Below are 17,755 nucleotides of genomic sequence, written 5' to 3'. Positions count from 1 at the left end.
AATTGCTGTGCACTGAAGCGTGTCTTAAATCTGGCATTTACTGCTGCAACTAGTACAACCAGGTTGGCATTTGCAGCCACTAACTCCCTCTTCCAGGTAGGCATCACATACTATTATTCTTCCTCCCTTTCTAGTCACTACTTCAGTGATAAGAAAATAAGAGGCTCATTCAAATTTCTCCTCCCAACTCACACCTATACGGCTCAGGTCCTTAAAGGGTGCCCTAGCCCCCCGTCTGCTGGCTGTTCTAGGATCTGGACATGATCTCTCCTTCTATCAAAGCTGAAAACAAGGTCAGACAAATCACATCCTTACCGGAACAAAAAGAGAGATTCACTCTGTCCTCTGCTGATTAAATCACTCACTTGGATAATTGCATTTTATTCAAACAATCCTGGGAAAAACTAAAAATCCAGGGCACCTGAAGAGGTCTAGTACCTCCGGGGGTATGAAGAGGTTTGGCATTGCAGTTTTGCGCTTGCGTTTATAAACCCACACTATGCATTTGTGTGCTTCTTTCTGGTGCGTAGCTACCTTAGCAGGAGCCTTTCACCATGTCATCAGGAACAAGGGAAACCTCTTTCACCGGAGACCCAGTCCTACACTGGTGGAAGCAGCGGCTCTTACCCATGTTCATAAGGAGACATGAAGAGCCAAAGTGTTTGTACGCGGCATTTCATGGGCCTTAGCTGTGCTGGAAGCATAATGGGGAGCTGGCCAGGTGATCCCAGGAAAGGAGGAAGAAGTTATAAATCCTTGAGGATTTGTAATTAGTGAAACTCAACTGAAATACAAAGCATGGGCCAAAAGCCAAGCATAATAGATCTATTGTTGCCTGCAGGGCTCATCTTAGATGTATAACCCAGATCCCGAAGATGTTTTTTCAATTCTGATTCCTATTTTTTTCTAGCTCAAACTTCCTTAAATGGAAATCAGTCAACTGGATTTAATGTGAGTGAATGCAATTACTATACTTGTTCCTTTGACTGTATGAATACTATTTATTTCTGCTTCATGGTCTGCTCTGCATAGCTCCCCACAACGTCTTTGTTTCTGATTCAGACTATGCCTTTATCAAATTTGCCTGCCATATAAAAATGTGGCTTTTTTCTGGGCCTCATCCAAAGGCCACTGAAGTCAACGGGTTCATGAAAGGTTCAGAGCCAATTATCACTGCCGCTACTTCCAGCCATGTTCTTTTCATGTAGCATGTTCTGCTTTTATAGCGCTGCTCTCTTGTGCCAGTATTAAAACACAACCTCCATCACAGTGCAGTGCAATCTATTTAATATTCAGATTTTGACTTTCCTTTTTATAAGTAACAGTTTTTTCACAACACTCCTTATCTTGCTGCGATGGTATGTGAATCCAATGAGTCTAATGATAAATTGCTGAGCATAAATGGAACTTTAGTTCTCTATGTCAATGACTAATGTTTTGCTGCTTAAATAAATATTACTGTGAAATGTATCCTTGATTTACTGAGTCTGTACTAAAATAGATGAGTAACATTCTGACAGCATTAAAAAAATGGTCAATCCTTTCTCTTGCATGGTATATGGAAATTGGCATTCAGAGTGAATATTTAAGAAAGTTTGGTTTGTCCTCACCATTAGACTTCATTTTTTTGAAACAGAATTGTAAAAACATTGATTTAACTTCATTAAATCAATAAAGTGAATACTCCCATGCAAGATTTCTTTTCCTTCTTTAGTCCTTGCATCTGAGCCTAAGAACATAATCTGCTGCATCTCTCATTTTGGGTTGTTGTTGAAGCTCCCTGTTCATCTTTGCACTCTTCAGCCCCCGCCTGCTACAAGCCATCATTCAAAAAATTCTGCACTTAATAAATTAAACAAATGAACTGTACTTCTCTCTGCTCCATTTGAAGGGAAGAGGCCAAACAAGCCCATCTCCTGAATAGCCCTTCAGGCTTCTACATGTTACTGATATTCCACAACAGCTTAAAAGTTTACGGGACACAGTGGGACAAAGAAATAGTAGCTCTGTATGTCACAACACCAGACAGATACCCAGGGGCATGCCAGTACTGCAGCGCAGTACTGCTGGCTGCTGTGAGCAAGATCAGTGCCAGCAACAGCAAGCGTCCGTCAGAGGACACCCAAAAGCCTGACTGTGCCCAGAGACCTGAGATCTCCCCACACTGAACCTGGATTTGCTTGTAGTTCCTTGGGCTCCCACTAAACTCTTCCCCTTTTAAACAACCACCAGTTCAAACCTGTGGCATTTTAAAAACACTTTCATCCTTTTTCTGTAGACAAGAAGGCTATAAACCCCCCAACATTTTAATCTGCTTACTAGCCTTTAATTACACTAACTGCCAATAGGTTCTACTACTAGTCCAAAGAAAATACTGGCTGTTGTGTATTTTTTTCAACTGTGATTGATGAAGCATATTTGTGTAACATTAGGTCATATTTGTCAGAGTTTAACTTCTTAGTTGGCAACTACACCGTTAATTAGCAATATTGCTGATAACCTCTATTTTATATAACCAGCAAGCTGTTTTTCCATACAAGCTGGCAATGGAAAACAAGAAAAGGGTATTTTCATGGTGCCACAAGTCTGGAGTAGGAATAGTCAGAGAAATCCACACTACAACATTCTCTGGGATTACTATCTGTAAAACATGCTTTATTTCTTGACAGGCATTATTTTCATAGGTGTTCTTATTGTGGCTTCCTTTCTTTTCAGTCTTACAGTATACTCCTTTTAATGTTGCATCTCTGTTTTGGATGCTCTCTGAGTCCACAGTTAGGCCAGTAGCATATTCCTGAGGTTGCACATTTCCTGCTGTAATACCCTGTTTTCAGCTTCTCACAACTCTTCCAAACTTTCTCCATTTGGAATGAAATTTTCCATCTAACTTCTTTTTTTTTTTTCCAAAGAATATTTCAGCTAAAGCTGTACTGCCAGTTTTGAGCATGAGGTATGGGATAAAGAATATATTTCTACCCGCCTCAAAACTGCACAGCATCTTTTATTTTAAATGTTGTAGTGTATTCTAACATTTGGAGCTGGGATATGAAGTTTCACAAAAGGATAAACCTTATATCAGGAGCTTATCTTCTACGGTCACTATGAAAATTCACCTTTGGCCAAGTGACATCCCTTTGAAATACCGTAGTTCAAAACCTCTCAGTAGAAAGTGGTTGGAGTTCACCAGCTAAAGTCTCCAGAGATGAGACTTCTCCCTGTCCAAGCTCCCAGAGCACACCCAAGGACCTTGCAGCCCTAAGCATGTGTATGCTGTTCGACTTGACATTAGTCATTCTGCTCTACATTTCCAAATATGAAACATGGGAAAAATACAACGTCTGTGTCTCAGAGGAGCTTTGTGAAACTAGGTCACGAATGACGGTGAAACATGTACACACTGCAGTGAAAGGCATTGTAAAGAGCTCTTGAGGATGTGAATAATCCTACTTTTACAGCACAGCCTCATCAGTGGAGGAGAAAGCTTGGGCCACGCACTGAATGATGGAGAGAAAAACAAATTGTGTGTTGTTACTCATTAATTGAGTACAGTCAGCTTTTTGCAGAGGGAAGGAAAAGAAGGACATGAGCATGTGATGAAAGATGGCATCCTAGGGCACATGCACTGCCTTGTTGCTTAAAAGTTGTGTGGGCATTAGGTCATACATTTTCTAACTTCTGAGCTCTTAATAATGGTCTTTAACCTAATCTCTGTTACCTATCTCACAACTGATAGGTGAAGAAGAATGTCTTTGTAGTTAAAGTGCTGACCTCGGACCTGGGGACAGCAGGCTCCTTTCTGGATTCCACCACATACAATTGCTGTAGAAACTAAATCTATAAAATGAGTATAATTTTAAAAAATGCAGTTTATTTGCCCATTGTTTATCACATCTATTTGATGGTTTTAATTTCAAAACTTTTTGGGAAGTTCTTGTCTCTTATTCAGTCTCAGCTGAGGCCTCTAGTTGTCATTTTAAGAGAAACAATGACTTGGTGAGCTCCGCTCAAAGCTCACTGAAACTAAACAAAGCTTTTGCAGTGAGTACAGTGGCATTTGTGACAGCCGTGGGAGCTTCTCTCTGAGCAAACTCCTAAGCACTGCACCTCTGCTCAGAAGGGCTAAAAAACACATGAAGGCAAGAAGCTGGTCTTTTTATCTTGAGATGTATTTAAGAGGTTTGAAGTAAATTAGACATGCAGTCATCAGTGGATTGATTTGCCTCCCAGGAGGCAAAATACGTTCAGGACATTTGCAAAGGGCTGCCAGGTTTGGCTGCGAGCCCTTGGGAACCTGCATTCCCCGGCATGAGAGACAGGGGAGGTACCAGGTGGGACACGGTAGGACGTGCAAGTGGCACTAGGGGCCTATGTTCAGGCAGCTAGATAGGGTTCTGTGCTTCTAAGATAGGACCAAAAGCATTTAATATGGATCGTTTCGTGCATTTCCGATGCACTAATGTAGAGTCTGCTGTGGCTTTGTGGTATAATAGTAAGTGTAGCCTTAAAACTTTGTCCCAGGGTGTAACTCTCTGTACAGGTGCAAAACTCTTTTGCCAGTGAAAAACCATTGCAGTCCCAGAGGAAAAATGGTTTATTATACCTCTTAAATTTAATGTTGTAGACCTAAATGAAGTATAAGTTTCTCCTGGTTTAATAAGTATTTTTCTGATGTTCACCAAAAGCCTCCCCCCAAATCCCGACTTCAACAATTCTAGTTGTAAGAATTAGAGCAAAAAGCAGAAAAAGAGGAGTGTGAACAAGGCAAAAACGGTTAAGCAGAGCTCCATATTATACTGTCTGACTTTAAGAAGAATTCCCCAGTAACTTCAGCTTGTGCTTAGAAATCAGACCTCTGACAGATACACCAGAAAGGCATTCTTGTAACTTGCAGCACAGTGGTATTTTGGAGAACGTTTTGTACCCAAAAGCAATGGTTTAAATCACTGAGCCAAGAGAAGGAGCTATGTTTTGATTAGGTACACAGCCTTCCTCTGACAGATTTCAAGACCTGCAGCCTAGCAGATGGCACCGTAACAAACACAGTTGTATTCTCTTAGGTTGCCCGAGGAATTCTGCACCCTTGGTTTTGGCTGAGTGACATTTTCATGAACCACTATTTATTTTCTTTGTCTCGGGTTTTTGCTTAACTCCTTTTACAAGTGGTTCTTTATTCTTCCTCAGGTGCGCTGTTTGTTTGTGCAAGAAGCACAGCCAGGAAGCCACCATTAGCTTTGCTGGCGAGGCAGAGATGGAGCAGGCTGTGGCTGGGGTCACAGGCAGCAGGTTGTGCCGAAGCACAGCCAAAGTGTGTGGCACAGCCACCGCCGCCCAGGGCTGAGCTCCTGGGTGGACCTCCTCCAGCCTCAGCCCTCACGCTGAGCCCTGCAGTGCCGTGCATGACTTCAGACCGGCATTTCAGTGTGCCCTGATAGCAGCGCCTGTGCGTTCAGAATGATGGGGGAATTGCCTGTGGATGGCTGATTCCTTGGTGTTCTCTGGGTTTTGTTAAATGTTCTTTGAACTTTAAGAGAAAACTTTTGCATCAACACAGGAGAGAATGCCATCTCCACCTCTCACTGTTATGATTTTTTTTAGCAACTCATACACATGTTTAAGATTCAGTTGGTGAAGGCCTTTGATTGATTCCTACAAATGGTAGAGAGGATGCAACTGGTGTGACCCCCTTTTCAAAGTAGTAGACCCTTTTCAAAATGTTGAGAGGGTGAAAGTGCCGAAATGTACCTATAGCAAGGAAAGCTGATAGATGCAAAGCTTCTCCATGATCTAGAACATAAGCAAAAAGGAAAGTTCAGCTTGAGGTTCCAGTACAGAGGAATTTACTTCCAAGTAAATAATGCCATTATTTTTATTGCAGCAGTATGGTTTTATTACAATTTTATTGTAAACATGCATTTAAAAAAATTAAACCAATTTGAAACAGGAGACCCTTTCAGGAGTTGTACAGTACAGAAAGGAGAATGAGTCATAGGAAGAAAGAAGCAGATAAACAGCCAGTCTTGGTGCATCTGTCACATACACTATACAAATGTTCCCTTGCATGGCTGTCACAGCAGCGCTGTGAGTTACAGGAAAAAGAAATAGTAGGTCATATCTTATCCTTGAATTTTAGTATACAGTTCAGCACTAATGACAGGAGTTCTCTTTTCTTAAATAGATGAGCCAATAAAAATACGTCCTCTGTTATTCCTAGACTATATATTGCAGCAGCAATATAGTGTAATTCATTGGTAAGAAGAAAAAGTCTCTGATGAGAAAAATCTCTCTGTTGCTCCCTTTGGGAAAGAGCAGCAGGAGGATGACTCTGGGTGTGCAGAGGTACGGTCCTGTTGACTTCAGCACGAGCTGGCTCACACCTCTGTGTCAGACCATTTTCTGCCATGACTTGACGGTGCTGAGAGACCTCTCGTAAGCCCTTCTGAGGACGTCTCACGCAGTAATCCTCCCCATACACCTCCTCCTTCTGCACACCCTTTCTGCTTTATGTAAGCAGCTTTTGTAGGAGCGAAAGGGGCAGAAAGGAGCAGGTATGCCAGCATACAGCAGCACGTCTTTCATCTTTTGAGGCACAGCCTTGTCAGGGGGCAGTGGGGAGGTGCGCCACGCCAAGAGAGCCCCCGGAGGGATTATGTTTCAGGGAGAAATCGTGCCTCTGTGCTTCCCCAACGTGAAGGGGGGGGCATGCAGGTTTCCCTTGCTCCTGGGGGCAGCCTGACCTGCCTGCTGCCCGCAATGCATAGCTGATTTGCCACTTGCACGTCTGCCCCGAGGGCGTGCTGAGGCAGCCGCCCCGAGCCTGTGAAGGCTTCTGACTGGGAGGGCACAAAGGACTCTTTTTCCATCCACCTCCACCCAAAGGGCAGGAGCACGTCAGGCTGGTGTTTCTGAATACCTCACTGAAATCCTGTTTTAAATCTCCTAGAAATTAAGAAGCCCAGACTTGCTCCAAACAAAATCAATGGCAAATCCCTACAGATGATAAAAGGGAAAAGAGCAACCCCTAAACAGGTGTCCATTTTGATTTCCCAAACGAAACTAAAGGTGCAAACTCCATTTGACAGTTTTTCAACTAAAACTAATACTCACTTCAGCTTATGTCTGAATTATTTAAAACGTGATAACATTCCTTTGCTCTATTGTATTCAGACATTCAGGATCCCTGCAAAATATTTATTTTGGATAGTCCCTATATCCAATTCCTCTTTTTATCAACAGAACAATATTTATGGAGATCAGGCTGCCAACTTTGCCAGACAGACGCCCTTTGCATTCAAAAGAAAACATGATTCATCGGAGGATCAGGATTTCAGCTACAAATTAAACTTTTCTTTGATAGGCTGCAAGATACAAGTCAATAAAGGAAAATTCTTGATAGCTGGAAAGGAATGTCTTCTTTGAGACTGCCAATATTCAGTTCTGATCACTAATATCTTAACTGATGGAAGAGATTTTTTTTTCTTTATCTAATTATATCCCAGGGGCAATGTTTAAAAGAAATTGAAAGATAGTTGTAACCAATTGTGCTGTGTAAAGATGTCAGCTTATTTTTGCTGTCTCTTTGAGACCATGAATATCTTTTAATGTACTTGTGCAGCACCCAGGCCAAAAGTGCTCTGACCCAAACCTAGGGTTCTCTAGATAATACATATAATTAGCATTAAGCATAGTACGAACAACAACAGCAACAACAAAAGTGGAGATAAACTTACAGACTTGTGGCTTTTTATCTTTCAGTGCAAAAGCCTATGACATATGAAAACAGACTTACTCTAATAGCCACAGTGCCCAACGCAGTAGGAAAAGTAAGTTGTATGCTGGGAGAAAAAATTAGAAGACTTAGTGATCCTCGTTTTTCAGAGCTGTTACTCCCGGTCTGTACTGCAGATATCCCACAAAGTGATTTCTCCTCTCTCTCTAAGTAGTACCATTGAAAATACGTAATGTATTTTTCATCATGTACCCTTTTAATGATAATTAAATATCACAACCCTACCTTTCAACTAATTGCAATGGCCTTGTTATTTTTGGTTTTGCCTGACTATGATTTCAAACTAATGATCATTAGTAACAATAATAGTCCCCTACCCTTTTATCATGCCTTACATCTGCAGGACTCTATGTTAAGCGTTACTACGTGCATTACACCAGTGCTTACACTGAGTCACAGAGGTTAATTAACTTATTAAAGATCTCAAAGCACGTCAGTGGCAGGATCAGGAGTAACGACAGTCAGCCCTGAGCTCCACTCTCCCTGGCCTTGACGCTCTGACAGTTCTTGCTAAAGGGTTAGCCAGACTTTGCAAAATGCTATTGATCACTAAAAGCTGGATTACTTTAGGAGAGGATTATTTGTGTGGGAAGGGAAGGAGGGAGTCATTTCATTGCTAAAATGAAGCTGAAAGTGGGACTAATGGAAAGAAGAGCTCCTACTTGTCTGAATCACACTGCTTGAAGGCAGTGGGTGTTGCAGAGGGTTGGTAGTATTTCTGAAGGAATCTCGGGATGTCGTGTTCGCAAAACCAGCCTGAAGAGTGATGTACTGAAATTTGAGGTTCCCAAACGGTACAAAATCAGATCCAATGACATTTTACTAATTTCACTGATGTCTTCTATGGAGAACCTGGGAATAGGGTAGCTTTTAATATGCAGGCTGCCGAAAGACCCTGTTCATCTAACTTTTGCCTCAGAGGAGATTGCCACTTTTGGACCTTGTCCTAGTCAGCAGTGGATGACTGCTTGCTCAAACAGACAGCCGGATAAATTCTGTTGCTGTAGAGATCAAGAAAACTTGGAAACTTTAAAGTCTGATTACTACAGAAAAAAGTATTTTCTGTGTCTCTCTTCTTCCCTACCACCATGCTGCTTTATTTCAACATGAGAGCCTTTGACAGAAGCTGTTAATGCTGCTTCAGATTCTCATGGGATGGCGACTGGCATCAGTGAATTTAAATTGGCATTTTATGCTGATGGTATATTAGTATGTATGATCTAGCAGAGACTTCAGCTTTTATTACAGTTTGAATCATTACTAATTTTGGCAAATTTTCTGGCTTTAAAATGAGCTGTAATATATTTGAAGCCATGCCCCTGCATAGACCAGATAACACACTTGCCATCTAGATTTTCCCATTTAAGCTGAAATGCTAAGTTCTCCCAAACCTCGGCTTATCTATCCCCCATTTCTATTTAAAAGAGAAAATCCTGATAGCAAAATATCAAATTAATATAAAACATTTTTCTGTGCCTTGATCCATTTTAAAACATAACCAAGGGCCAAATCCAGCTTATCTCACTTAGATGGGGAGCCTCTTAGAAGTTAATAGCAGACTCTTATACTGAATTTTATGTTATTGATCTGAATCTTCTATGATACAAGCAGAACCTGATGTAGCTATAATACAGCTAGCGGGTGAAGGGAGGCAACACCATAAAATACATCTGAGTGGGCTGAACAGGACAATACTAGTAGGCATGAAGAAAAAGCACATTCATCCATTCTATAAGTGCACCTGATTTTGACCACTTTTATCTCCTGTTGATGTCACTGAAGCATCTGGCTGCTCCGTGTTTCTAAAACTCAGGCTTCTTTCTTGAAAACCCGTATAGGTTAAAAAAATAATGATGAGGTAATACAGCAAGTAGGAGCTGTATTAGCACTTTGACAAAACACCCCATAACAAGACAATCAGGCTGTACATGTCAATCCTCAGTGCAGGAGTAGGTAGTCATTAGAAAGTTGCGTTAGTACACCAGAATTAACGTTCATGAATCCGTGATGATAGGCAGCTTAGGAACAATGTAGATTTAACTTGTCCAAATACGCTTTAATGGTGTCATCTCTGATCTTTCAGGTCTGAGTCTCTCACAAAAAGATGAGTAGAGATTGTTGGTCAAATTCAAAATATTAAAAAAAAAAAGTTTTCAAGTATCAGAAAGTTAATTCTCTCTTTCTTTTCCATTTTGGCCTCATTAGGATGAGAACTATTAAACCATGAAGTAGAAAATTGCTAATTCAGCACTCTTGACATTTCCAGAAACAGAAGAGATCAGCATCTTTTGTGAACATTCTCCCAGGAGACGTTCAGCTAAACTGCACTCCCTCAAGTACTGAGATAAACAGCCACAGTACCTTTACTGTGGCTTTACCGGTATGGATTTTTCAGTTGTATTAAACCTACTTCTTAGTTTGGTCTCCCGAGAAAAGGAGACATGGCATCGGCCTTCTCTGCGAGTATGCATGCCTGTTTGGGTCCCCTCCTCCTCATTTCTATCAACCAAATCTGGCAAATGTGTAGGAGACAGAAAGATCCTAGAAGTTTAATAAAACCTGGCAAACTGCTGGAGGAGAGACCCCTTCCCCTGGATCTTCTCACCGAAGGACACTGCAACGCGAACCCCACCGTTACTGGACACCAGAAAACCCAGCCACCCTCCATAACTCTCAGGAAAACCGTGTTCCTTAGTTCTGCCAAGGTCCTCTAGCCAACCTGGGTACGCCCTCCACCCACAAGGGTACTGGGAGGCCACCTCTCTTTCCTCTGGAAGCCCCCAGGCAGCACGGTTGCAGGCTCGAGGGAGGCCCTCCGCCCGCCTCGGGACGTGAGTGAGGGAAGGGGACAGAAAGCGTGGAGACATCAATCACGGAGCCTGATCCCAGCTCTCTGCAGTCCCTTTAGTGCTGTCCCCTTGCAGGTGTTACCCAAAATACTGTAAAAAGCCGCCACCTCTAAGAGGAGGTCACGGTTTCCAGCCTCGCCGAGGGCAGACAGGGAGGACTCGTGTGAAATAACAGCGAATCTCATTCACCTACAAGGAAAAAATCACAAACTGGAGCAGGTTCTGTCTGCTTTTAGTGGGGGTGGTGAACGAGAGATGCTGATAGAAGAACAATGCCCTAAATGTGTTTTTAGAATAACTAGTCAAGGTGGTCTTCCACACAAGACAAGCAAAATAAATCCTAATTATAAGCAAAATAAAATACAAGCCATTCAGATGGTTTAAGTTTACTTGTGGAATAAGCAATTGTATGTATTTTAATTCAGATTCATTAATAAGTAATTTGTGAAAGTGTAGCTTTAGGAAAATAGGACTTGGAGGAAAAATAAGGCTGAACAGATCAAGAGCTGGAAAAATTACAAAATCCAAAAGCATACTTTCTCACTGCTCATAATATTTGCTTCTATATTATGCTGATATTTTTAAAGATTTACTACTGTAAATCATTACTCCATATTATTTCACTGTCAAATGCAAACACGAGACTTTAATGTTATAAGTCTCTAATGGAGGAAGTGAAGTATATCTAGGAATCATGTTTGCTAGAGCACTAAAATACTTCATTAAATGAGGGAATCTTTCTTTTTTAGCACTGCATTATTTGTGTTAACATAAGCTGGGTCCCAAAGGGACTGGCCTTGGGGTCAATTAAATATTTGGAGTGAGTATCACAGCTTTCATATGTGAGGAACACCAACAAAGTAAAGTGTTCCTTGGCCATTTTTGTTTAACCTGTTTTGTACATGGAGGCAACAGGCATGGGATTGAAGAGGGCACTCTAAAGTGCATAAATTATAGTACCTGTAACGAACAAATAGATTACATGAAAGAAACAGAAGCATATTCTTACATGCTCATCTTAAGGCCCATATTAACACCAAGATATTAATTTTTCATTTCCCTTTTGTGTATATTGCTTCCATATTTCCAACCTGTTTTTTGTACTACATCTGGTAAGAAGCTAATAACACTGAAACAGTGCATGGATTCCCGTATTCCCATGCACTGATTGTAATTATATTTTAGCTACCATTTTAAAATGGTTTCTTTCATTTTTGTCTTGTTTTCTTTGACTTACTAATAACTTTTTCCAGTCCGTGTCGTGTTAAAATGCATAAAGCAATCAGAATTTTCTGCACACATTTCTCAGGCTGCTCACCTGCCTTAGACTAAGGCCAGCCACATTCTGGTGGCAATGATATTTAAATTTAATTTCAAAGGCTTAAATTCATGGATTTACATAAGGGTTCTGAAAATCCTACCACAACATTCCCACATTTTTTCTTTTTAGTTTGTCATATTTCATTCTGAGCTTTTCATATATGTTTTTGAACACGGTTTACTTTTCTCCCTTACCGGTTGATGTGCAGGCTAATACTACAAAATGTATAGGTAAAGGCAGTTTTCTAAATGCTGTGCAATGTAACATTGGCAAGAGATGTGTGAAAGACAGAAGAGTGGTAATACCCTGAAGCATTTCTACTAATCTGAGCAGCTATCAAAGCCTTCACTGAGATCTGCTGAGGTTAGAAACTGAGGTTCTGCTTCTATCTCAGTTTGTGGTGTACCTGATTTTACTGATTACTGGGCGAGGTGACTGTTTTTCCATCTTTGTTTTTTAAGTAATTTTACTGCCTGAAAAGGAAGCTCTAGGAACTACCACTATGTGTTTGCTGATGCTCAAGTACTGCAAGGGCAAGAGGGAGGGACCCTACTCTGGAGGGACTGTCACCAGCAACGAGGTGATCCCTTTCCAAACCAGTTTGGGCTCTGTCATCTCATATGAGCCTGGCAACAGTGAGTGGCTCTGCTCAGTGACAGCAGCTGCTGATGTTTCATAACGTGAAAAATCATCCCCTTAGATTTTTTCTCCTTGAGCTAATGGATGCTAAAATAGAAAGAAAGCTTTTGGTATCTGCATATTAGGGAGCAGCTCTGTGCTGAGAGGAGATGTCTGCAGCAGGTTAGTGCATTGTGGATTGGCTCTGCAAGGACAAATTTAGAAACTGGGATATCTGGGGGTTGCAACAGTTGGGTTGGGAAAGGGAAATGAGATAGAAACACCCAAGGCAAGGCTCCCATGGTCCTTTACATTTATCCCCACTGCTAGCGCCTTCTGCATAGGCTGCAGCTGGACCCACGGTTCCGGCTGTGGTGCGAAAGGCGGCGCGGGCAGCACGGGGCAGGGGTTCGGCAGCCAGCACGGTCTGAAGTGAGCTTGTTCCCAGGCAGCTGAGCGATGATCCAGCTGGCTGCCGGAATGCGGTACAGGCCTGACAAGTGTGAGAGATTACCACACCAGCAGACCTGCTTTCTCTCAGTCTGGGTCTCACCTCTTCTCGCTCCTTCTTTCTTGCCATGTTAAAAAGTAGCTTTCCTTTAACGCTGAGCAAGAAAAGAAAAAAAGGAGAAATAAGAAAAAACACTGTTTCAACCCTAGAACAGGTGTACCAGTCTATTTCGTCCTATGGGTCAAGTGTGTAGTCTTCTCCTGCCTCTCCTAGCGCAGTTTGCAGTTAGAGACTTAAAGAAGCGCATATCCCCATGCACTCCTGCAATCCAGACACCTGCATTCCCCTTCTCCACCTGCTCCTGGGGTCAGAACACCGCTCTCAGCTTTCCTTTTGCTCTCCCCGTTTGAGCTACTGCCTGCTCTCGCTACCGGATTTCCTGACCATCAGAAACTTCTTGGTGAAGGGCAGGTGTATCACATAGACCTGGGCTTCCAGTTTAGGAGAAGGCCTTGCCTTGTCAATAGTCTCCTAAAGAGGAAGGCAGTCCCAGTTCCCTGCTCTGACACACACTTCCAGTTTATGTGAGCTATTTCGACCCACAAGTTTAGTTATCTACCTCCTCATCTTTAAAAGAGGGATAAGAGCATGTTCCTCCCTCACAGTGGTTTAGTGTTAAAATATCCAGTTAAGAAGATGTGGAAAAGCTACCTTTCAGTGCTCATATCTACCGATAGACTTTGTACCACAGGACTCTGGGTAAAAAAGTACTACACAAAAACAACTGTTCAGCTGCTGGAGGTGTCCAAAGTCGATGGCATCCTTAATTTCCAACAGTTAAGTTCCCAAAAGGTTTAACAGCCATGCTCAGAAGCATTTGGCTTTTATAGCACTGGGCAGCTCGACTCTTAGATCACGCACAACCTCACTGCTCCTTTTCCTCCTCCCTCTGCAAGGCTCAGTCCGCAGGGGTGACCGCAGAGCACACCTCCCAGGTCAGGCCTCACAGCACGTACTGGGAGGTGCTTTTACCCACCTTTTGGGTTGGAAGATGCAGACTTCTTCTTTTGACTGCCCTAAGGACTGGTGCCTTAATGCGGCAGCCTTGTTAGCGACAGGCATTGTATAGGAACTTCAATCGAGTGCTGTGAATTCTATGAATTAAACAGAGGCCATATAGTGTCTTCATGCCAATGAACAATATAGATCAGAAATGTTTTCTGCGTGTAAACTTCTTTACTGAATGTCTGCAGTTTTTTGAAGTTTCTTTCCTTAGCTGATGAATACAAACACTTGTTCAGGTTTCAGCGACTAACCATGAGCTTTCAGACTTGTTCTTACTCCTCCGTCTTAGGGACACTTCCTCAAACTCTCTTAACATGCTGCAATGATAAACTGTGGGGCAGAAAAATTGCTTGCTGACCTGAAAAATAAAAGGGAAAAAAAAAACCTTCTGAGGTGATTCTCTACAATGAAACATGAGTTATATGGACTAACTTTATGCTTACAATCTTTTCTTTGCCAAAGTGCAATGGCATTCATTCTTTCCAGACTTCTGATGGTAACAGGTTTTAATAGCAAACGCTCAGGTCTAAATTCTGCTCTCAGACTGAGTTGCTGAGTCCTCCTGGCTCTAAACTAGTTACAGGGTTTTATTAGTGTGACTGGGAAAAGAATGTTCCTTTGAAATCCTACAGCTGAATAACAGGGCAAAAGGATTATGAAAATGAAGGGGAAAAAACAAAAATACATGCTTCATTCCCACATATGCGAGTTGAAAGTTCATCAGATTTTCCCCATTGACTTCAGTGGAGCCAGGAGCCTTCCAGGTACCTTCAGGATTTCAGAGCAGTAATTCTTATCTCGGGATTCTTTCATCAGAAGATTTGGGACAGCTGTACAGTTCACACTTTAAACTGCAGATCCTTTTAGGATGAGGCAATAACTACAGGCAGAAATAACCCTTGATTTTATACTTGAAATAGCTCTTCCTCCCATCTCTGATGCCCAGGAGCAGCAGGCTTTCCATGCTGATAAAGAACTCCCTCAGCAGCAGTTACTCCCACCAAATCCTTCTTCAAAGTGTGCACGTGTGTGTGTGTCTGGGTACCTGTGACTAAGAAAGCAAATGCTTTCCTATTTTAAATGACTTTTGCTGCTTCACCAGGCAGTGCAAAAGGGAATACGGTGGAAGCTGTTGAAATACGGACTGTCCTGGAGACAAGCCACTGCACAACATTTATTTTATCCATGGCTGGGTGCAGTCCTGGTGCGAGTGGTGGAGCCATACAGCGCTATCGCAGCGGTGGGCAACGTTCCTGAGGGCACTGCTGTTCCTGTGCTCCTCAGCCTCTCCCCGTCTCACTAAATCCCCATTTCCGTCTTTGACCGTCACATGAAGCCATGGCTGGAATGGCTGTATCAAACCTGGAGCTGTAGGTGCTGAGACTTCGGATGAGCAAACAAGGTTATAAATACGTTGTCTCTTTAAGGACAATTTAGGCAAGTATGAGGATTGTGTTTTTAATTTCCTGATTACGTAGGAACTAACAGGACTAATTGTAGGAATAATCCCATGTAAGCACATCGGTAGTGTTTGTGTGCATTTATCCATGTATACCCATTTCCGTGGAGGTCTGGTGTGCAGACAGCTGCTACCTTTAGATGAGTTTTGCATATTTGTCTGTATTACAGGTTCCTGCACTGGAAAATTACTTTTGATATAAACCCAGTCACCTGTGCTGTCATCCATGCTGACACCTTGGCAAAGAAAAGAGTTTCTTACTCCAGCATGAACAGAGAAAGGGCACAACCGCCTGGAACCATTTTGCCAGTGCACTGACATTTCACCAATGCCCAAGGAGGGCCAGATTTTTTTAGAAGTATGCCTACCATGGGATTCCTAAACCTTCATTTAGTTAATCACCTAATTAAAAAGAAATCTAAAGGCTCCGAGGCTGAAACCTGGCTATATCATCCCTTTGGCTGCATTCGCACTGGTGACTAAAATGCGCCAGGGACCCTGGAAGGGCTCACAGCCTCACTCCTAAGCTCTCACCCCCGAAGCAGGACAGTCACCCCAAACTATCTCCTGGGACTGGACCCTGCAACCCTTGCGCCGCACCCAAGTGTGGTTTGGGAGGCTGCTCGCAGGCCTTGGCCAAAACCATTCCAAGCGTCACGCCAGCAGATTAACAGAGGCAATACCGGTTTAACAGATCATGTGCCCATGTTTGGGCCCGTTCTTTGCCCAGTTTAATTTATGGGTGTAGATGTTACTGTCTGTGTTCAGACCTCAGATTCTGGGCCACATAGAAGAGGGTAAAGAAAATACATCAGGACATTGGGACAGAAGAGATGGTATAAACAAATAATGACTGGAAATGAATAGTTAAATGCAAAGACAGATGAGAAGAATACTATTTTTTAATCATTTTCTATAACATTCAGAATGACACTGATTCTGACCCTATCAGCAAAGCAATTAAAATCAGTGGAAATACTAGATGATCAAAAACCAGTATGAATAGCATAATTGGTTTCTCAGGGTATCCGATTTCCTTTGTTTGAGAGAATATGATCTTGATCAGCAATGAAATATTGTATAATGTATTATAGTGCATTTTCTCCAAGCTGAGAGACTATTTGATGGTGCGGTTTATTTTTTTATTTATTTTACGGCCACGGTAATCCAACTGAAACTGTGGGTTTCTGTGTGGCAAGTCAGAAATGGTAGGTTGCTGGTGCTTCTCAGGAGTATTTGGGTCTGTAGATGTTCTGTGAGGCATTGCCAATTGTTATTGTTTAAAATTGCTGAGAAACTTTTGTTAAGCAAATGATAGGCAGACGTAACTGAGATCCGTGGTCCCAGGTACGGTTCTAGGGGCAGGTGTGTGCAGGGTTTTCCTTCTTGCTTTGGGAAAAAGGGGTGTCTCTCTTGCATTGTCCCCATGTTGTCTTCTTAGTCATGGAAAAGAACCATTCATTAATGGGTCTCAAGAGCCCTGATGGCTTTCCCAGAAGGATGCTCTTGGGATTCAGAGTTTGAGGCAGGAGTTGCAGAACTGGTGAGGACACACCGTGGCTCTGCCTCGGGAGTTCTCAGTCCAGAAAATATCCTATGGTCTGGGCCTGGACAAGCCAAACCTGCCATCCTTTCCAAAAGGGATGGTGACTGACCCAGGCGTGAAGAAGCCCACTGAAGAAACCCCTCGGAGTGCTCCATCCCGCTCTCCTCCGGGAGGTTTTCCACAGGGCTGGGGGGCAGCAATCTGGCCCTGTGTTTTCAATAGTAAAGTTATGTGGGGAATGTGTTAGGGGTTTCATGTTTCAGTGTATGTTGTGGGTTGTGCAGCAATGAAGGGGTAGACTCCAGGCTGGCTATTGATCCTAACTATGCATTTCCAGATTTTGCTGTGTTTCAGCTTTTCTTAAAATGAAAGTGTTGTTTATACATATGTTGTTGTTTAAGGGAGCTCAACAAGCAATTTTGTTATTCCGACTGTATTTTTTTTGGTGCGGCAACAAAGAGAGCATTAGTGCCGGGGGGAGCTTCAGCTTTCTGTGCCCTGCCGGATATCCCAAAACAGGAGCGCAAAAGAGGAGCAAGCCTTTTAGAGAGGCATGAAATAGGCATACTCACTCACACGCCTGCGTTATTTGCCGGCACGTACGTGCAGCAGTAGCAGAGCCTAAGCGCCCCGCTGCTTTGCAGCCTGTCCAGCGCCTAC

This window comes from Pygoscelis adeliae, unplaced genomic scaffold (genome assembly GCF_000699105.1).
Source record: "Pygoscelis adeliae isolate BGI_AS28 unplaced genomic scaffold, ASM69910v1 Scaffold113, whole genome shotgun sequence".
Taxonomy (NCBI): domain Eukaryota; kingdom Metazoa; phylum Chordata; class Aves; order Sphenisciformes; family Spheniscidae; genus Pygoscelis; species Pygoscelis adeliae.
Note: the sequence above shows the minus strand (reverse complement) of the source record.